Source organism: Schistocerca cancellata, chromosome 1 (genome assembly GCF_023864275.1).
Source record: "Schistocerca cancellata isolate TAMUIC-IGC-003103 chromosome 1, iqSchCanc2.1, whole genome shotgun sequence".
In the NCBI taxonomy this organism is placed as follows: Eukaryota; Metazoa; Arthropoda; class Insecta; order Orthoptera; family Acrididae; genus Schistocerca; species Schistocerca cancellata.
The window spans coordinates 840,944,312-840,967,028 of record NC_064626.1 but is presented as its reverse complement, the minus strand read 5'-3'; the positions used below and the strand labels follow the sequence as shown (position 1 = coordinate 840,967,028).

The following is a 22,717-nucleotide window of genomic DNA, read 5'->3' as shown; positions in this document are numbered from 1 at the left end:
TTTGACGAAGCCAAAATCACAAGAAGCCCTCCTTAGGCTCTAGTACGTTAATGAGTGTTACAACGAACCGTGATTTTTATCCTTACCTAGTTTTATTCCTTCTTTAACTACCGTATTCGCTGTGAAGAATTAATTTCGGATAATGGAAAGTTTGCCAACTGCAGCATGTTTTTTTTTTAATTAGCCCAGACTCATACCGGTTGTTTATAATTAAAGTGCAGCTACTCATGACCCTGCAATGTGGGCTGTAATTATCACGTGTTAGCGGAAATTGGTAGCTATGCTAATGCTTTAATGCGGAACCGATTTACACAGGAAAAAAATTAGTTCCAGTTGTGGCCACAAGGTGCAAACCTGGCGATGTATATTGTTTCTACGGTGGTTTGACATCCACGGGGTCATTTGACGAACCAAAACGTGAGTGAACAGTATGGCTGTCGAAAAGAGAGACCGAGTGCTGTTAGTGAAACTGTTTTATGGGAACGACAGCGATTACTTTGAGAGAGTACCGCCGACTGAATGGTCTGAGGAGAGGTCTAATGTCATCAAATTGTTTAAAGAAGGTGATAATGAAATTCGAAAATACGGATGAGCTTGTTGTGACACCTGGAAGAGGCAGGTTTCCTATCCAGGAGGAAGTTACTGACGTGGTTGATGTTGCTGTAACTGACCATGCAGCACTTGTCCCGGGTAATGCTACTGCTCGTGTGGTGTCACAGGACTTGTGCATCCCATGGTCAACAATAGGGGGAGTTTTGCGGTCTATTTTGCACTGGTGCCAGCACAATATTCGGACGGTGCAGCAACTGAAACCTCGTGTACCACAGTAACGTTCTGAATTTGCTTTCCGGTTTATGGCATCGATCGAAATTGATGACATGTGGCTAGGCGGTATTTTATGGAGCGAAGAGGCACATAGTATACTACAGAGTGCAGTGGACACTCGGAACTACCGAATTTTGGGTACTGTTAAACCGCGATTTGTGTACGAAGAGCCATTGCACTCGCCGTGTGTAACTGTGTCGTGTGGGTTGACAAACACCTGTACTCTCGGCCCGTTCTTCTTTGAAAAGAATACACTTTAAGGCATGTCAGATGTACCATGACGTCTGCACGTTACCGAGATCTCCTTGTACAGCATGTAATCCTGCTTTGGAGGAGCGCAACTTTGTTGAAATCACTATTCTCATGCAAGATGTGGTAAAACCTCGCTCGCCCAGTGAAAATATCTGCTTAATGCAACCTTCCACAAACGTGTTATCTCCAGATGTTTTCCAGATTCATGGCATGCAATATCACCTGATCTGAATACATGTCACTTTTGGCACTGAGGCCAATGTACAAGAGCACGTTGCTCAGATTCTACCGGAACTGCTGCGAGTAACTGTTGCACATCGTTTTATAGATGCAGCACCTCGTTCAGGTTTCCGGTGCTCATATTGATCAAATTGCGTAAGCGGCAGTTTACGATAAAATCAACATTATGCCTTTCTCACTTGTTTGACCTACGCTGTCCACGTCCCGTTTCTAATCCATTACAAATGGAAACATTTCTGTACGTCTTACTTGCATTCACAGAGCCAGATTTGCAACTGGTGGCCAAAACTGGAACTAGTTTTTTTTCAGTGTAAATCGGTTCCACATTAACGCATTGGAATGTCCACCAAGTTTCGCCGCCAAACTGGACCTCTGTGGGTAGCTGCACTTTATTATAAACACCCGATATGTAGTTCATAACAGATGCAGAGAGCTGCTGCCTAATTACTGAAAAGTTCCAGAAAAGTTTGACAATATAGTGATTTCTGTGCCTGTACGCAATAGAGATTGCACTGTCCAAACATGAGCATACTTCTGATTCACTTTTTTGTGAAGTGGTAATGGATATAATATGTATGTCTCGTTAGAATATTTTCTGTCCTTTCATTTTCTTTTCGATGGGTTATTCTGTCAGAACGCCTTAAACCATATGCTAACGATTCTAAATCAGACTGAATAACGTCATGTTCCACAGGCGCATCAGATTTTATTTCTGACACATTCCTCTGTACGTATTTGTTACCTGTAGCAAGATAGCTTCGTGTTTCGCCGAGGCAGTTTGGATAAATTTAGGTAGCTATTACCTGAAAAAAAAATCCACCTTATTTTTCTTATATATCAACGCAGTAATTACCTGTATGGTACAGCTATGAGTGACATAAATATTTTACCAATAAACTCACTGGAAATAAGTGTAGTGTAATCTTCAAATTTAATTTCCATATACAGCCAACGTACGTAATACGACCTGTTCTCTTTCCCCTCTCCGTAATGTCTGTGTCATATGATGCGAAACAACGTTAAAGAGACGAAATATCAGTACAGCAATACCTCGGTGCCTTCAAAAAAAGTAACCTTAATCGATATGTCGTTACGAGCATCTCGCGTTGAAAATCTGAAGGAATATGGTATCCGCAGTGAGATAAGTTCACAGAATGTTGCACAGCTTAGTTCTTGGAATCGTGATGCAGTTCACTGCAGCGGACAAATGTCAGGTCCCGATATTGCCTCCTCTCTGCTTCCCTTCACCAGTTTTCACAATAGGGACGATGTCCTTGTACGTATGAATTTGTTTACGCTTTAGATTAGAACTATTCCTGGAAAACCCAACGACTGTGAAAGTTTGCATTTCTTTTAAATATGAAGTGGTATCCTAACATTTTTAATTTTATTTCCATCATTTGTGTCACGACTTCTTGTTTTCCATGGAAATATCTGGACAGTCATCATTATCCTAGTGCACTATTTATCGTATTATTGATTGATGATTGATGTGATGTGTGAGTCGCCTCGAATCTGTAGCTACTTGCCACATGTATTTTGTGTATTAGTTCCCAGTTTCAAGACATACTCTCTTGTGCTTTGACAAAAATAAATTTTAGAAAAAACTGTGTATACATGCTGCATTTGTAGCAAAAGAGATTGCACTTTCCTCCGATCATTTATGTAGAGATAAACTGTATCACGTGTCATAATGTCAGTTAGCTGTATGTCTGTAAAGTTTTCTGATAGTAGTGATTATACTTTCTCCTTCGTTCGCATCGTCTTTGTTGCATATGTCTGAGGTGTCCCTTGAGAAAAATTTGTACACAATCATAATTAGAAGCGCAAACAACCCATTTTCTCGCTTGCTAGATTAGCTTCATTTTTAAACGTCTTCCTACGAACCAAGAAGTGGCAGCTAATGCATGTGCAATGGAGGGAAAAGGGGGAGAGGCGCCATATGATATGTCGCTTGTGTGGAAAAATGTTCTGTTGCTGGTCCTGATGAACTGCTACACGAAATGCTGTAGTGTAAGTCAATATTATACGTTATTAAAAATCTTATTCACAAAAAATGATACGGGCAGTTTTGCCTCGCTTTGGATGGTCCATATCATTAATAAAGGAGAGAGCCACGTTTAGCTAGCAGTGTGAAAAATCAGCTGGCTCTGACAACGAGAAGTTTCAGACACGACCAACCGAGGCTGGTCGCTTGTGTACCACCTAGAATGAAAGAAAAAGATATTTTGACTCAAGGCCTCTCATTTTTGAGCAAATCACTTCTAAATTTCATGACGCGTTATCGTCTCAAAATTGACGAGATCGATGGATAACTGAAAACTGAGCAGTTTCATCGTCATATGTGGGGCCGTCAAACGCGTATTCTCCATGAAATCGAGGAAAGAAACTTTCGCTTAAATGCCCATAATATAAACGATGTGCAACGAAAGCACTGATGGTGTAGCGGCTAATACGTCTGACTGGGAAGGACAGAACCTGTGTTCGAGTCTCCAGCAGTGTCGAAGCTGGTGGGAACAGGATGGTTTATAAGCTAATAAATAAGGGTTAATAACAAGGTAGGCAAATATACTTCTCAAGTGGCTTGGCTTAGTAAAGAATTAAAATTTCAGCCCTGGCTGCCTTACAATGGCTCTTTCACACTCTGTTACATGTCCTCACTTCCCTTCGAACAATTACGTGCATAGTACTTGTCGAATGAACATACGAAGCATGAACTCGCGACGAGGAACATGTAATGAATGCAGTCCTCATGCTACTACACAGTTTCCCCCGAAGATTCGGGGGACAAAAGAACTGGTTTTTATTTAGAAATATTTCTTTTTCTAAAGTTAATTTTAATGCATATCACGTATACAATAATATCGCCTGAAAAATTTGTGCCGAAAGCTGATCATCAGTTATCCTACGTATTGCTGTTGCAACCGAGCGGTTGTGCAATTTCCGCTGTGTTTTCAGAAGCACGGTGCACTTTTGAAACCTCCAAGAAAGTTCCGTATTGCGCCTCGCTGTAAATAAACAAAGCGCGGTTGGCTCTCTATGGTCCCTCGTGACGAATTCGCTGCAGTATTACTAGGAACTGTTTTCATAAGAGGCTTAAAATTTTAATTCTTTACTAATTCAAGTCTTTTCAATAATTTGCTTGCCTGCTTTATTATTATTCCTTACTGATTACCTTATTAACCCACCCGTACCTACCAATTTCGGTACGGAAAAAATACAAGTATAAATAGAGCAGAGTGCATTTGAGAATCGAACATAGGTTTGCTGCTCACCAACCGGATGCCGTGGTCGCCACGTCAGTGGCGCTTTTATTGAACAGCTTTTAACTTATGCGTACATAAACGGCAAACATAACTGTTCCTTTCCTAGATTTCTACGAAAATATGATTTTTCGGACCTCGTATAAGTCGATAAAAACTGGTGAAGTGCGAGTAGGACTGGCGTTTTGCGGGTTCCATTCTGACTTAATTAAGATTATCGATAATAACAGTAATTTCGTGTGGCTCAGTGGCCTGGTGTAAAAACTTCTATTGGACGCCACTTCGGAGATTTGCGTCTACCTAAGTACCCCAGTTGTCCTACCGTGAAGCAGGGACCTACAGTTTAACGTGTATTTCGAGCCAAGTGTTTTTTCTGGCGACTCCTCAAAGTCGTTGATAGATTAAAGCTGGGTTAAAATGAGGGCTGAAAAATGCGTGGTCCGGCGGAGATTCATACCTGCGACTTCTCTTGTTTCTGGCACGCGCTTTACAGCTTGACCACTAGGCACGACGTATAGAGAGATAATGATCAACAGATTTTAATAAGTGAGTTTGAGAGTATCAAAATAGTGTATACATAAATGACTGCACCTTGTGATTGCATTGACACAGAAGCTTAACTGATTTACACAGCCATGGGACCGTAGATCTTAGTGTTTGTCATAAATTTCAACTTGATGCCTCTGCGGTTCCTGAAAAAAGGTTCTTAAGAGTCGAAGGGACAGACAGACGGACAACAAAGTCATCTTGTAAGGCTTCCGATTTTACCATTTTGGTTACGGAACCCTAAAAAGTCTCAATTTTCAATTATCCATCGGTTTTGTCGATTTCGATAGCACGTCATGAACTTTGGGGGCTGTTTTCTCGAAACCAGAGTAGTTGTGAGCCAAAATTAAGCTCTTATATTTTAGCTTGTACACGAGCGACCTGCCAAACATGAGCCGAATTGGTTGACCGTTTCTGAAGTCGTCCTGTTGTAAGCTACACACCAGCAACGGGCAGCATCTGGTCCTACATTATATCAGCTGTTTTATAGGGAAGTATAATTATTTGAAACGAAATCAAAGATCGTTGAGGTGAGAGTTATAATATGGTTGAATACGTGATCATCCGTGCCACCTATTCAGTGCTTTCCCTTGACTACTTTCTCCCGTAAATGTGAAGCCTATCTCGAGAAACATTAAATTTTCGATTAACCCAGATTTTACAGCAAAGTAATTACTTTGAATTTTCATGTATTCAGGGCACCTTGCATATCCTAGAAAATTGGGGGAATGCAGCGATATCCAATTAGTCATAAGAGATACAGCTGCATTCACCTAAATTCTATCTTTGTTACACTCATACATTTTGTGGAATGACAACCAAGAGGTGTTTGGTAAATTAAGACATTCGACCGTATTACTAGTTGTGTCATCCAGTCCCACAATCGCTTTAATCCAATTGTGTCTTTAGTTTTCGAAAACGACGTCCGTCAGCTGCGTAGCTGGAAGTTTCGCATCACGGCGAGATACGTCTAACAGCATATTTCCATTCACTGCCTGAGGAATAATTTCGACTAAATTCTCATACACTGAATGAATAAAGCTGTTACTGGATTTTTGATGTAGTGAATCTGGCTGCAACTGAAGGTTTGGCCAATGCGAAAGATGTTCCTTGGGTTCGGGTCTCTGCTCCACGCAAACCAATTCAGCAAACAAACAGTTCATTGCCTTCGAAAGACAATGCAGTGGTGTCTGCTTTCCGAACAGGAGAATTAGCGTGCTTATATGGAGTAAGATCGAGTCCAACTGTAGAGCAGTGTTCCTAGCGGGGTACCTTAATAATTAAGACTCAAGGTTCGTGTTCGGGAGAACGGTGGTAGCTCAATGGTTAAGACTCAGGTCTCGAGTTCGGGAGAAGGGCGGCTCGGAGCCCGTCTGTCCATCCGGGTTTTCCATCTTCTGGTTCATACAAGCCCCTTGGAAAGTCACGTCACATGCTATGATTCATTGTTAAACATAACCTTCTTGGGCTGCAGCATAGGCCAGTAACGGCTAGTCTTCTTTGTTATCAGCGAATTCTGGGCAGCAGTGTGGCCTAGAAAGGAGTCGTGTCGCTGATCCCTGTACCCCTATTGATATCTATCAATATCATTCGGTAGAAATGATTGGCCTCAACTCTTTCTACTGCAAACATATTCCTTACAGAAAATATGTATCTATGTAACAGCTGTGAAATTTCTCTGACACACTGCACGAGCTTCTTGATTCCTACAGTCACACCCCGTTCTAAATCATTGTCTTCACTGAATCGCTTTAAAATAAAACCGGTCTATGATTTTGACGTGTTGTGTGTGCACTAATACTACATATCCCGGTTGTGAAACCGGATATTACGCAGAATGCATTCGGAAGTGTATCCTGTGTTCTATTGCACCCTCGCTAAGGAAAAGAGTTGTCGTGACATCTTATTAGGACAGCTCACCTTATGCAGAATGCGGGAGAATTTTGAGGAACTTGACTATTAAGGTTCTGAAGCATGCCGAATCTTTTTTGTTCTTTCGGATATTTGTTATTGCCAAGCTGTAATTAAAAACGTGTGAGCTCTTAAGTCGGAACCTACTCGCCCTGAATTTTCACAAACTAAGGTAGTCAGGTAAAACTGTGACACAGATTTGAGATTTAGAAGATGAAATTCAGGTCATCAGCTTTCGGTCTGAACGGTATCACTGGCCACGTCTGCCTGAAGTCACTCAACGTTCAAATGGTTCAAATGGCTCTGAGCACTATGGGACTTAACAGCTATGGTCATCAGTCCCCTAGAACTTAGAACTACTTAAACCTAACTAACCTAAGGACAGCACACAACACCCAGTCATCACGAGGCAGGCCACTCAAGGAAAGTATTGTAGTACTTCTCTTGATCGTTTACATGATAATTTCCTCGTGGAGTACTGTTTTTCCCCCTTGGTGTAGGACAACGCGCTGACTTCGAGGCAGGAAGAAATCCTCTCGTGTACCGGCTAGTCTCAGTGTTGATTTTAAGTGACTTCTATCTTTCTTTGGCAAATTCTAGATGGGTTCCTTTCTTATAAATACAATAGTTAAAACTGCTGATACACACAGAAAAAAGATTACACGATTCACATGTAGATGCAATTGACGCCTCCTGCAGGCTATCTAACGTTTCAGAAAGATCATTGGACCATAGAATAAAAATAAAAATAATTTACTTTGTTAGCACTGTCGCTTCACCATTTTCCTTTTCCAGTCGCGCGAATGGTTCGCGGGAAGAACGATTGCTGGTAAGCCTCCGTGTAAGTTTGGGTCTCTACAGTTTTACCTTCATGGTCTTCTCGCGAAATGTACGTACGAGGAATATACGAGTGTATGTTGGTTGTCTCTTCCAGGAAAGTACACTCTCGGAATTTTAACAGGAAGCTACACCCTGACGCAGAGTGAGAACACCACAGGTGTCACGAATGCTGAAGTAAAAATTAAGTACCAAGTATGATTCTACTTTTGTCATTAGCAGGTGAAACTTCACAGACTAGACTGTGCTCCTTGATTCGATGAGAATCTTCAACATGGAGTACATATTTTAATCGCTGGTAATAAAATGGGCAACTCGCCAGACAAATTGCGTTTTTACACCTGTTAACTCGTAACCAGGTGTGTGCGTACAAAGGAGAATTGCATCTTCTACTGAAATCCGGTATTATGGAGTCTTATTGCTATTAGTCCTACAATGATCGGAAGTTCATAGACTTACTAATAATATGTTACGGCTGTATTGGGGTACAATAAAATTAAAATCAAGCCAAAATTACTGTCCGTTGCATAAGGCAGCACTTCTTGTGTGAAATGAGGACTATTAACCAGAAGAGACTAAATGCTATAAACAAGCCGTTATAACATTCATATCGAGTATTGATCAGAAATTGAATTTTGTTGTATTTTTAATCAATGAGACTACATAATAACAGATTCCAGCACAAGATGCAATTTTTGTTACACCCAGGTGCGAGTTAACAGGTTTAGAAAAGCATTTTATCTACTGAGATGAGCGAGCGAGCGGTTACAGGCATACCTTCGTGAAGTACGCGCCGCGGCCTGTCTTTCTCGTGGGTCTCGGCGCGGATTCACCACGAAAACTTACGTGACGCAATAAGTAATGACTCTCTTGTGTCAAAGCTTTAGCAAACCTCATGCGAGGCATCATATTTGATGTGTCTGCAGTCTGTCTAATCGAATTGTTTGTTAAAACATTTGTTCGTTAAGTGGAGCGGGTCTTCCTACTCCACAGTTGTTTGAAAAAATCATACTTCAATCATATCAGTTAATCACCACATGCAATATATGAACATTGTTGACACGAGGACTGTGTCCTTATAAAAGGAACGATGCACTGACAGTCATCATAGTGAACTTCACGCGAAAAATGGTATAATACACCGATATCGTGATTGTGGTAAACAAATACATTTGATAACAGGCCAAGTTAAAATGTTGTCCTTTACAAAACGAAAACAAAAGTTTTTCGGGATCAACACTCACTAATAAGGGCGCAGACATTAATTACTGCGAAATTTATGGTCAGCCACTATTCCTCCAGTCGGTGAGTTCGGGTTGCTCTTTGTACTCTGTTTCCATCCACCCTACTGATAACGTATACAGCGTCCTTCCCTCCATCTCGAGTACGCTAGTCTTTTAAAATAAATATGTCTGTCATTATCGGTCATGGAGGTGTTTCACCTATTCTGAGTCTTCGCTTGTGTAGTGTTATCGTAATATGGAAAGTGCAAACACTTTATTGTGAGATTCACTCAGTTTGGAACCTCTGATGTTTTTCTGTTGGGAAACTAGTGAGAATCTCTTCTGGACACCATAAAATTGAAATATATCTGCCGTCTCGTTAAATTACGTTTGTTCCCACAGGTTATCAGCAAATATCTGTATTGCTGTCTGTGCTCACAAGCGAGCAGCAGCAGCAGCAGCAAAACGACCCTCGCAAAGCGTTTCGCGAAATGTTTCTAAGTTCATTAATTAGCGTATACTAACAAAACTAATCGAGGTGTCTAGTATATAAATGATTAGAAGGGAATTATTCGCATGTCGAACACAACACACGTGTATTACGTTGTGGCCATAAAAACCCATATGCTCACAATACATAACCTACCAACAAATAACATACTGTAAATTTAAGACGTTAGCGACACTCGTATATTTTGCAACTGCTCAGTCTTTGTTATCAGAGAAAATGCTTCTGCATGTGAATCATGATATGCGTAATTAAAGGTAAAGACGAGACGATAATGTATCCTGAATAATAATTCTGCTGCTTTAATCATCGATTACACATCCCTTTGCGTTGCAATAATACCTCCAGTTTTTCGTCAGAAACGAAATTGCTGGGAAGGAGACACAGTCTTCATCAGATGTGATACAAACAATTTGCGTCGAACGAATTGTTAGTGAATAGTACACTGAAGCGCCAAAGAAACTACTATAGGCATGCGTATCGAAATACAGAGATATGTAAACACGCAGAATACGGCGTTGAGGTCGGCAACGACTGTATAACGCAACAAGTGTTTGGCGCAGTTGTTAGACCGGTTACTGCTGCTGCAAGGCAGGTTATCAAGATTTAATTGAGTTTGAACGTGCTGTTATAGACAGCGCACTAGCAGTGGGACACAGCATCTCCGAGGTAGCGATGAAGTGGGGATTTTCCGGTACGACTATTTCACGAGTGTACTGTGAATATCAGGAATTCGGTACAACATCAAGTCTCCGACATCGCTGCGGCCGGAAAAAATCCTACAAGATCGGGACCAATGACAACTGAAAAGAATCGTTCAACGTGACAGAAGTCCAACCCTTCCGCAAATTGCTGCAGATTTCAATGCTAGGCCATCAACAAGTGTCAGCCATCGATATGGGCTTTTGAAGTCCTTGATGACTGCATTACACAAAGCTCTTTGCCTCGCCTGCGCGCGCCAACACCGATATTGGACTGTTGATGACCGGAATCATATTCCCTGGTCGGGCGAGTCTCGTTTCAAACTGCATCGACTGGATGGACGTGTACGGGCGTGGAGACAACCACATGAATCCATGGACCCTGTATGTCTGCAGCGGACTGTTCAAGCTAGTGGAGGCTCTGTAATGGAGTGGGGCGTGTGCAGTTGGAGTGATATGGGACCCCTGATATGTCTAAATACGGCTCTGAAACGTGACTCGTCCGTAAGCATCGTGTCTGATCACTTGCATCCATTCATGTCTATTCCGACGGACTTGGCTAATTCCACCGGCCAGAGTGGCCGAGCGGTTCAGGCGCTTCAGTCTGGAGCCGCACGACCGCTATGGTCGCAGGTTCGAATCCTGCTTCGGGCATGGAAGTGTGTCATGTCCTTAGGTTAGTTAGGTTTAAGTAGTTCTGAGTTCTAGGGGACTGATGACCTCATATGTTAAGTCTCATAGGGCTCAGAGTCATTTGAACCATTTGGGCAATTCCAGCAGGACAATACGGCACCCCACATGTCCAGAATTGTCACAGAGTGGCTCCATGAACACTCCCCACGCATGAACATTATTGAGTATGTCTGGGAGTCTTGTAACGTGCTGTTTAGAAGAGATCTCTATCCCTCTCTTACTCTTGTGGATTTATGAACAGCCCTGCAGGATTCATGGCATCAGTTCGCATCACCACTAGTTCAGACATTAATCGAGTCTCACGTCGTGTTGCGGCACTTCTGCGTGCTCGCGGGACCCTACACGATATTAGGCAGGTGTATTGATTTCTTTGGATCTTCAGTTTAAAAGCTGACGCCGAATTAACAAATGGAGCATGTTTGAAGAAAGTTTCTATTTTCTTATAAGAGATGATCAAAACTAGAAAAAAGGGTTGCCAGCATATGTCTGTAAACAGATACTTGTTCAGGTATAGGCCATTATTTCCTAAGACTGCAATCCATCTTGACAAGAGACCACTCATACTTAAGATACGCATCATTCAGCCCTTTCTCTCGAATAACAACGAAATCGGATTTCATCATATGTATGAGAGACTCTGTCCAGTAATTTATGGCTCAAAATGGCTCTGAGCACTATGAGACTTAACTTCTGAGGTCACCAGTCCCCTAGAACTTAGAACTACTTAAACGTAACTAACCTAAGGACATCACACACATCCATGCCCGAGGTAGGATTTGAACCTGCGACCGTAGCGGTAGCGCGGTTCCAGACTGTAGCGCCTAGAACCGCTCGCCCACACCGGCCAGCAGTAATTTATGCACATTGTCAATGGATGTGTAGTACACTATGACTATATATGTCCCCATGGCCAGAAATGTAATGGATCAAGGTATTTTGAACAGAGAGGCCATGCTACTTTGCTCCTCGATAAATCCATTGCACATTAACCGCTTATGTTAGGTACTGTCGTACGAGGCGTAGGATATGGTGTGGTGTTCTGTCGAGGGTAAAACAAATCCGTTATGTTTCTGCAACGTTAATATTCTGCAATAGCGCAGCTAATTTGTCGCGCAGCTGTTAATTTTTCCCGTTAACTGTGTGATTCTTTCAGTCTGTCACAAACAGTTTCTGTCCACACACTAATACTAAAACGAACTTAATGCCATCTCTCCATTATCGCTCAGGGTTTAGCATTTGACCACAACTGGTTATTATGGTAATAAATTGTCTCAATATCTGTGAATTCATAAACACAGTGAAATCAGTAAACTGTAGATTTTTAGCGCTTCGTCTTAAAACTTAATGGCATAAACGTAAACTGACTCTGTCGTCGCGTGGCCTGCGAAGTTGCATACGCTGTACAATATGTCTATAAAGTAACTGCTCGTGCAGAATTAATCACGAAAGGAAGATTGTGCCTTGAACAGCTCGAATTCTTTGCACTCATGCTTCAGGATCATCTTGTATTCGTCGTAATATTCGCTCAGCTACAGGATGTCCCTAGAAGTATGGTCAAAATTCAGGGATATGACAGGCTCGATGATTTGAAGCAACAAATCAAAGAAGTTGGATGGGTAAGACATGTGTACGGCACTAGCCCAAAAATAAATGTTCATTAAATGTGTTCTATCCCGGAAACCATTCGGAGTAGAGCAAATGTCTATATGAAGTTTTTTGCTTCGTATGAGCGTTCCTGCCTCTGCTGTGAATATTGAAAAATTCTCCTGTGGCATCCTGTATATCAGGTGTGTGAACTGTGCAATGTCTATCGCGATCCATTGTCCTAGACACAAATGGTCCCGTGTCTGTAAATCACTTGGATTGTAGAACTGATGACGTCATTCCGTATATATGACGATGTGTCACGATTAATGTCGTCGGCTAAACCGTAACAGAATTCCACGTCTACCATACCTCGCATGGAATAATAGGGTTCCACTTCACTGTGTACGTCGTCTACACTCACGGAATCACTAACTTTGTTTTGATGCCAGCACAACCTCAAAACGGTGCGTACGCAATGCTTAATTTAGGAGACGGGTATAAGTGCTATATCTGACAACACATTAACAGTCAGACGTGTAGGCTTATACCACTGAGTACTATTTTTCTGGACTCGAATAAGATGGTCCATAATTCAACAAAGTTTTACAAAATAGGCTTTTTTCTGGCTGTCGTTCGCTGTTTATTTCAAAATGTGGGCAGTACCGCCCATCTTCAGATCACATGCCATACATCTCTTGAACAGAGATATTGTTGGACAGGAATAATCACACGCAATGATGGATGGCGAGAAACACAGTACATACGAAATACAGTTGGAATGGCATATTTATAACTAAAAATGGTACAGATTTCACAATAAGGGAAAGCAGGAAAAAGACATAAATAATTTTCATATTTGACGCACATCATACTCCCAACATAATGATCGATATCGGACTCTCAGTAAGGAATATGTCCTCCTCTGACATTAACGCACATTTTGCACTTGTTATTCATGGTGGCTACCAGACTGCTGAAGAGTCCATGGGGGATATTGTCTCAGTCAATGCTCAAGGCAGTTTTTAGTTCTTATATGGTTGGGAGTGGGGATGTTCGTTGAGAAAGACGTGTGCCAAGAGCATCCCAGGCATGCTCTACAGGGTTTGCGTCCGAGGAGCACGCATGCCATCCCACGTTCGATGTCTTCACTTTCTAGTGTGTCTGAGACCGCAGCTGTCCTATGTGGACCGGCATTGTCGTTGATAAACGGAACTTGAGGACCTAAACTGACGAACGTGATACAGAATAATCTACCTGCAGTTCTGCTGCGCTGTAATGGTATCTCGTGCGAAGATATCCATTGTGAATCATGCTTGCCCACACCATAAAGCTTAGGCCATACCGATGACGTTCTCGAACGTTCTGTGGTGTGTAACGTGTTTGCCTCTCTCTCTCCACACTTGCTGACAGCCGGAATCACTTGCCAGAGTGAAGCGGGATTCGTCGGAGAACATCACTCTGGAGCACCGTAGCTGACCCAAACCAACAAACTCCCTAAACTAATGAACCCTTTCTCGACGATGGCACGTAAGAAGTGGGATGCATTTAACAGGCTTCCGAGCATACAAACCAGCTTGATTTAATCAGTGCGATATGGTTGTGCCAGAGACACGTGCCCCGGTAGCGGTTGCAAGGTCTGCAGCGATCTGCCTACGAGTAAGATGTCCGTTCCTTCTCGCCAATAGGGCTACGTATCGATCGTCTTGCAGTGTTGTGGAACGTCAATGATCAGCGGCATGCCTGCGCACAGCATTTCCACCTTCAGCGGCCTTTTAAAATCGCCAGATGACACATTGGCCATACACATTACTGTGGCTGTTACAGTGACTGCTTCGAGTCGTCCAAATGTTCACTCACGATCGTAAGCATTTGCAGACATGTTGCCGTACCACACGGAATGACACATTAATCGGTTCCACAACAACATTCGTCAAACACTGTACTGCCTGAACGGTCGAATGCATACAGAGTGTTCGTGCACAGGTTTCACTTCAATTAAAACGTCCCGTTCTCTACATTTACTATCATTGGTCGGGTTTTCCGTAAAAATCATCCGATGTTCTGTAGCAATCGACAGCTGCTCTTAAGCAAATGTCAGTTTTCCTTAGCAATTTACCCTATTACTCTGAAACCGATCATTTTGAAATGAACGCCGATCGACAGAAAATATGTCTGTTTTGTATGAATAAGGATCGTGTCCTTGTGAAAAATATGTCCAGTTTTGATAAAACAAATTTTTTTACTAAACACATGTTCATAAGACTTTATTTCTACTTCCGACCATGTCCTGCAAAAATTCGGAATACTTCTTAACGTATTTGTTATGTAGGACATTTTCTGGTTTTGACAAGTACTATTTTCTGTAAGAATATAGTCCCCTTGTTTTTGTACTCCATGTACATTTATAGCTTATTATTTTTCTTGGGCCGTCTTCAAAGTGTCTGGTTACGCTCAGTACGGAAGCAGGACTTCAGCTTTGTATTTCAGAATTTCCATGTGTTCTCTTTCGGCATTAAGAGTCTGATAGCCTGTCGATGAAGTTAAACTGCGCGCAATTTCAGAATAGGTATGCTCCCAATATTTGTTTCCAGATGCTCTTTGAGAACTGTCGTCATCTTCAGTGGCAATCATCTAGTGTGCTACACATGTTACTTTTATATTTTCGTCTTGATTTAGTGCCGCAATTTCGACGACAAATAAACATTGAGAACGACGTACATTAGGTGTGTTGGACAATATATTAGCACGTCCTTCGAAGGAAACGTGAATAAAAACTCCAAACTTTTGATGCATGCACTTTCGCATGGTCTGCTTACAGTAGCTGTAACTACGAAAATAAAAGAAAAATTTGCATTCAGAAATGTCGTGCCCCATCAGACTTTATGTTACGTAGCTCTTCGAAAGTGCCGGCCGTGGTGGTCGTGCGGTTCTAGGCGCTGCAGTCCAGAACCGAGGGACTGCTACGGTCGCAGGTTCGAATCCTGCCTCCGGCGTGGACGTGTGTGATGTCCTTAGGTTAGTAAGGTTTAAGTAGTTCTAAGTTCTAGGGGACTGATGACCTATGATGTTAAGTCCCATAGTGCTCAGAGCCATTTGAACCATAGCCATCTTCGAAAGTCATCGTCCCTAACATTTTTATAAATGACTGTGGTGTGTGTATTTTGTAATATACTGTAAATTGTTCTCGTGCATAATCAATCTAGACGACTATCTCCTTTAATACGCGCTTCTCGATTTCTTTGTTACTCTTTACTGTCAAAAAAAAAATTCTGCTTGCACTACACGCTGTAACAAAAGGTATGGTCAAACGTTCACGATACATTCCTCACACATTGAGGAAGGAAATATATTATATGGACATGAGTCCGAAAACACTTCATCTCCATGTTACAGCTCAGTTTCAACAACTGTTCAATATATTAATTATCTACTTTATAAACAAACTCTCATCTGTGAACGGCGCATTTGCACTAAAGTGAGGCTGACACACTGATGAATGAGCCATTCGCAGTAGTGTACCGCTGCTGCTGATGGTACCTGCACACGCTATACATGGAACGGATACTGAGGATCCTCATGTAGCACTGTCCAGACAGTCATGTCGTCAACAATATTTGTAGTAGCTAACTATCTTACGCTGACAAAAGAGTTGTCGTCAATTACACAAAGAAGTTCTTCCTCCAGTTGAGGTGTCCTCGACCTTCTAGCCCTCGGATAGTCACGAGTAGTAGGCCTAAACGTCCCACACTCCCTAAGACGATAATCAGTTGCTTCAAAAGTCCACCTTTCGGGCACCGTCGTCCTGGAAATCTCTCCTGATAGAGACGCTGACTCCCACGGCCATTACCATCTGTTAATCCGGGCATCTCCCGCCTCTGCGGTTGAGTACACTGCCATTACACTGTACTGGGAACCAGTCTGTGACAGTTGATGCTACGCGCTTGATGCTAGTACAGCAATGAAGTTCGTCGTACGTTAACGTAAGCAATGAGTCACATGTCAGCATTACCTTGATTCAGTTGGAACAACGAACACTGACCATGAATCTAAGAATTACAACTTGATGTACATTCTATCCAAACGGAACCAAGAGGGTATTTTGAATATTTCATGTTAGAAAACGTTTCATGTAATACGTCCTTTCTCTGTGTGTTTCCCATGATTATTGTATGAAGGGAAATTGAAAATCAGTTCTAACGTGGAAAGGAAGCGTTTTCGAACCCATCTGCATATAACACATTTTATTCCTCTGTGTATGAGGAATGTTTCCTGAAAGTTTGGCCATAGCTTCGCCTAACATCCTTTATAATAAGCATCACTACGCACTTTTATTTTGGACCGAGTGGTCCAGTTGTTAGCACAATGGACTTGCATTCGAGAGGACGACGGTTCAAATCCGCAACCGACCATCCTAATTTAGGTTTCCCGTGATTCCCTTAAGCCACTCCAGGCAAATGCCGGGATGATTTCTTTGAGAGGGCACGGCCGGAAATCCTTCCCGATCTTAAAAAAAAAAAAAAAAAAAAAAAGAGGAAGAGCTCCGTCTCTAATGTCCTCGTTGTCGATGGGACGTTAAACCTTAATCTTCCGTCATTTTTCTTCCTTTCATCCGGTGTCTCGCAATATTCTCAATCAACTTTAGTTTGTCTTTAGCGGGCAGAATTCTTTCGAGGCAACTACTATTATTTACAATTCTATCAACGCAAAACTTCCTCTAGGACGCAACGATTTTTTTTCCCAATCAGTCATAGGACTAGTGACTACTTCCTCTTCTGTGTTAACCTTTTCATATCAAAGTAACACTTGCACCTAACGTCCTCAATTATTTGTCGGATATATTCAAATCTCTGTCCTTTATGCTCTACGGCTTCCTCTACAACCCTGGAAGTTTCCCCCTGTCATAACACACCTCACAGCACATGTTCTGTGATGCTATCCCGTCGTCTCGTCAGTGTTTTCCATGCTGCGATGTTGCGAAGAACATTGTTCCTCACCATATCATTCTACTTGATTTTAATGGTCATTCTATAGAACCACATCTCAAACGTTCCGGTTCTCTTGTTTTTCCACCGAGCGAGATGGTGCATTGGTTAGCACACTGGACTCGCATTCGTGAGGACGACGGCACAAACTCGCGACCTGGCATCCAGATTTAGGTTTCCCGTGATTTCCCTAAATCGCTGCAGGCCAATGCCGGGATGGTTCCTTTGTAAAGGGCACGGGTGATTTCCTTCCTCGTCCTTCACACAATCCGAGGTGCCCTTCGTCTCAAAGATATCGACGGGACTTTAAACCCAATCTCCACTCCTTGTTATTTTCCGGTTTTCCTTAACTTCGAACGAATGATGAGCTCGAAACGTAGAATATCACAAATTTCTTATTAAAACTATGGTCTGTGTTTGATAGTAGTAGACTTCTTTTGGTCAGGAATGGTCTCTTTGTTGTGCTGGTATATTTTTTATGTCACCCCTGTTTCATTTGTCGCGCTTATTTTGCTTCAAAGGTAGCAGAATTCCTTTACTTCGTCTACAACGCGGTTCCGTTTTGGTGTTAAGTTTACTTCTAATTTCATTTTTTTCACTGCTCATTGCTTTTGTCTTTCTCTGGTCTATTCTCAATCCATATCCTGTGCTCCTTAGGTTGTTCATTCCATTCAACAGGTGCTATATTTCTTCTTCGTTTTCACTGAAGATGGTTGTTCCATGCTTATAACTGATGTCATTTCACCCTGATGTTTAATCGCAAGCCTCAGTCTTTGTTTTAATTATGTCACTACTTCCTCGATGTTCAGCTTGAACAGCATGGGCGAAAAACTGCTTCCCCGCCTTAAGGCCTCTTCAAACCGGGCATCTGGTGTTGAACTCTCATTCTTATTGTGCCCTCTTGGTTTTTGCACGAAGGCTACGAGAGGGCAAAGCACTGCATATAGGAGTGACGTCAGTGCAGCGAGCGGCGTCACGGCCCGCGGCGCGAACACCTGGTGACGTCACCCACTGTCGACCACTGCCGTGAGCACAGCGGCAGCGGCAGGAAATCCGGCAAGGAGCGCTGGTCGCGTCTTCTCTCGCGCCTTTGTGGCTGTTCGGAGAACATGACCACCGTACTCACGTTGTAGCTGTGACGTTATCTGCCATTATAGCGGCGTTATAAAAGTTGGGAACATGGGGACTGATCATGAAAGAGGGTGAGCAATAATTTCATTACACTTTAATCTATTCAGAGAAGTAGCAGATCTCTTTAGTGCATAAATATTTGTGGACTTTTTAAAACGAGAAACGCACTGTCAAGTCACGATAATTTGAACACCTGTCAAAAACCTAAATAACCATCTTGTACAGCGAGGACCGCTGCGAGACGTGCAGGAAGAGAGTGAGTGAGATTCTGGTAGGTACTGATAGGATATGGAGCCATGCCAAATCCAATGCAATGGCCAGCTGCGCAATGTTTCCCGATACAGGGTACATGGCGCGAACAGAATCTCGACTGGGCTTGACTCCGGCGAGTATGGAGACCAAGGGAGTGCGGTAAGCCCTTCTTGTTGCTCTTCAGACGAAGCACATACACCAATAACTCTACATGCACGCCCAATACGTTTCCGTGAGAAAGTCAAATACGTCGGTGTCTGGCTGGACCGGAAATTACTCTGGGGGGACCACATACAACACATGACCAACCGAGCAAGCGCGAGGCTCAAACAGCTCTACCCTATGCTCAACAGGCGAAGCACACTGAACAGAATAGTGTCGAGGTCCATGTACATCACACTTATTCGACCCCTGATGACGTACGCAACTCCCGTCTGGGGATACGCTGCGCCTACACGCCTGCGCCGTCTGCAGATCATACAAAACAAAGTACTCAAAATCATAAGCAATGCTCCACGATACACACGCATCGCGGACCTTCACCGGGAATACCAACTTGAGACTCTCACGGAGGTAATCCACAAACTCAACACAAGACTATACAGAAACTCCAGACATTCGCAGTACCCGTTTATTCTGAATCTGGGGAACTACGACCACAACCATAGATGGAAACATAAAAGACCAAAAGACATACTTGTAAGGACCTAACATCTACTGCCAAGCACACGTAAACACAACGGTACAGGTGAGCCCCTGTTAATCAGACGCCATTACTGGATATCCAGCTGGAACGCACTGCCGAATAACTGGCACCACGCATGGAAGCCGTACCGTACATTGCATGCAGACATGCTCCACACATCCCCCACACAGTGAGATGATCTATGGCCGATCTTCCACTACTATATAACGATCTCGGTTGTTCCAGGAATGTAGCGGCTGCAGGAACTGGGATACATCGCCATCGCTTGCCACGGTAATGATGCATGATACCCGTACTAATAAACCCAACCTTGCATGAACTATCGCAGCTAGTAAGCCACTACTGCTCTTACAACCCATCCCACTGTCGCAGAGGTTTTTTTTCCCACGGCACGAGCCCTGGCACTTTTTTCCCTCTGCTCTTCAAACTGCTACCCTCACTCGCGTTTCGTCCACTATCTATCACCTGATGGACCGTGTTAATGCATAGTCTTACCTAGACGCACAGACAACATCACAGCCCAGCATCCTGTGATCCACTTACTAGATAACTAACACGTTGACGGAGGTGACAGTAGAACTGTTGGTCTGGTCACCACGTTGGTGCGGGCGTGGAGGGGCCCCATCTCCATTACTGAGACCTGTGTGGCACAACACCTCGTCCTGTTGCTAGATGCCACGTGTCGAAGAAAAACGAAAAGGCATATAGGTGTCGACATGGTTCTCAAGGACAGATGCGTACTTGTGTCGATTCATTGTGCCTTCCAGAGTGACGAGATCATCCAGAGAATGCCATGAAAACATTCACAACGCCACAACGCTCCTTCTTCCGGCTTTGACCTTTCCATCCACTGCTGCAGGCTGTTTGCTTTCAAACGTTTCGCGCCGTACACGCCAATTGTCATCTGTCCGATGGAGTATAAAACGTTATTAATCTGATAAGGCCATCTGCCGCCATTCAGTAGACGTCCAGTTGGTGTTGGTGCGCAAATTCCAGCCTTCGTCGCCGATGAACAGCAGTCAGCGTGGGTACATTCATCTACATCTACATCTACATACATACTCCGCAATCCACCATACGGTGCGTGGCGGAGGGTACCTCGTACCACAACTAGCATCTTCTCTCCCTGTTCCACTCCCAAACAGAACGGGGGAAAAATGACTGCCTATATGCCTCTGTACGAGCCCTAATCTCTCTTATCTTATCTTTGTGGTCTTTCAGCGAAATGTAAGTTGGCGGCAGTAAAATTGAACTGCAGTCAGCCTCAAATGCTGCTTCCCTAAATTTTCTCAGTAGCGATTCACGAAAAGAATGCCCGCTTTCCTCTAGAGACTCCCACCCGAGTTCCTGAAGCATTTCCGTAACACTCGCGTGATAATCAAACCTACCAGTAACAAATCTAGCAGCCCGCCTCTGAATTGCTTCTATGTCCTCCCTCAATGCGACCTGATAGGGATCCCAAACGGTCGAGCAGTACTCAAGAATAGGTCGTATTAGTGTTTTATAAGCGGTCTCCTTCACAGATGAACCACATCTTCCCAAAATTCTACTAACGAACCGAAGACGACTATCCGCCTTCCCCACAACTGCCATTACATGCTTGTCCCACTTCATATCGCTCTGCAATGTTACGCCCAAATATTTAATCGACGTGACTGTGTCAAGTGCTACACTACTAATGGAGTATTCAAACATTACAAGATTCTTTTTCCTATTCATCTGCATTACTTTACATTTATCTATATTTCGAGTTAGGTGCCATTCTTTACACCAATCACAAATTCTGTCCAAGTCATCTTGTATCCTCCTACAGTCACTCAACGACGACACCTTCCCGTACACCACAGCATCATCTACAAACAGTAGCACATTAAACAGACGCCTGCTTGGAGGACAATACGCAGCAACGGCTGCTGAACTGTCGTTGAGGAGACACAATTGGCAGCCCACTGGTTCACCTGGATGGTCAGTTGCCCAACAGTTGCACATCTATCTACCGGTACACATCTTCGCATCTGTCGTTCAGCCGTGTCGTCTATGGCCCGAGGTGCACCAGACTTGCCTCGGCGACGGTTTTGGATAACGCTATTTGGCGGCGCATGTCATACTTTAAACGCACGCGAACGATTTACAAACTTAGGGTTTGGGGAATGCTCCCGTCCTTGTCCCGGAAGCCAGTGATCATGCCCTTTTGGATGTCCGCATCATTACGACAGCCCCGTTTTCCGCGTCACTCCCCCTCCCTCCCCCCACCCCAGCCATGCCGGATGCGCTTTTTATACTCTCCACTGTTAGTGCTACCACCTGCCATGTGTGAGCCGTTATTGATGATGACGTGCGATATAGATAGTGGTCACGCTAATGTATATGGACCGTGTAGTAATAAAATTTAATCCCGGCGGGGTCAGGGATTTTCTCTGCCTCGTGATGGCTGGGTATTGTGTGCTGTCCTTAGGTTAGTTAGGTTTAAGTAGTTCTAAGTTCTAGGGGACTGATGACCATAGATGTTCAGTCCCATAGTGTTCAGAGCCATTCGAACCATTCGAATAAAATTTAACAACTGGTATAAAATAAAAGTAGTAATGCACGTGTATCCACACTTTTCATAAAGTCATCACCTACCAACGAAATAAACTGCACATTTCATGGAAGTATGTTCCGTCTTTGCAACTAAATGCCGCCCGGGATTAGCCGAGCGAGTACTCGCTTCAGCGGTACATATACTAAAATTGGAACGATACAGAGAAGATTAGTAGGGCCCCTGCGCAAGGATGACGGGGTTGATTTAGCGTAATGAGTAGCGTTACTGCCCAGTATTGCGTTAGTAGTCTGGCGGTGGTTCCCGTCTTGATACTTCCAAATTTTATGGCCGGCACGGTAACTCAGCGTGTTTGGTCAGAGGGTTAGCTGCCCCTGTAATAAAAAAAAAACCTGAGTTAATCGATCAACAGCGAACTTAAGTGGATGTCTTACGACGTTCGCCCCGAGCAGATGCAACGAACAAGAGCGAACAAAAAAAAAAAAAAAAGCGGTCTAAGGCGCTGCAGTCATGGACTGTGC

At 43.3% G+C, this 22,717-nt stretch overlaps 1 non-coding gene across 1 annotated transcript; it reads left to right on the top strand.

Moving 5' to 3' along the window:
* Positions 1-22,356: 22,356 nt before the first annotated feature.
* LOC126097080 (U6 spliceosomal RNA) lies at positions 22,357-22,463 on the top strand. Its single transcript, XR_007522088.1, has one exon. It is a non-coding gene; the product is annotated as a U6 spliceosomal RNA (small nuclear RNA).
* The last annotated feature ends 254 nt before the right edge of the window (positions 22,464-22,717 follow it).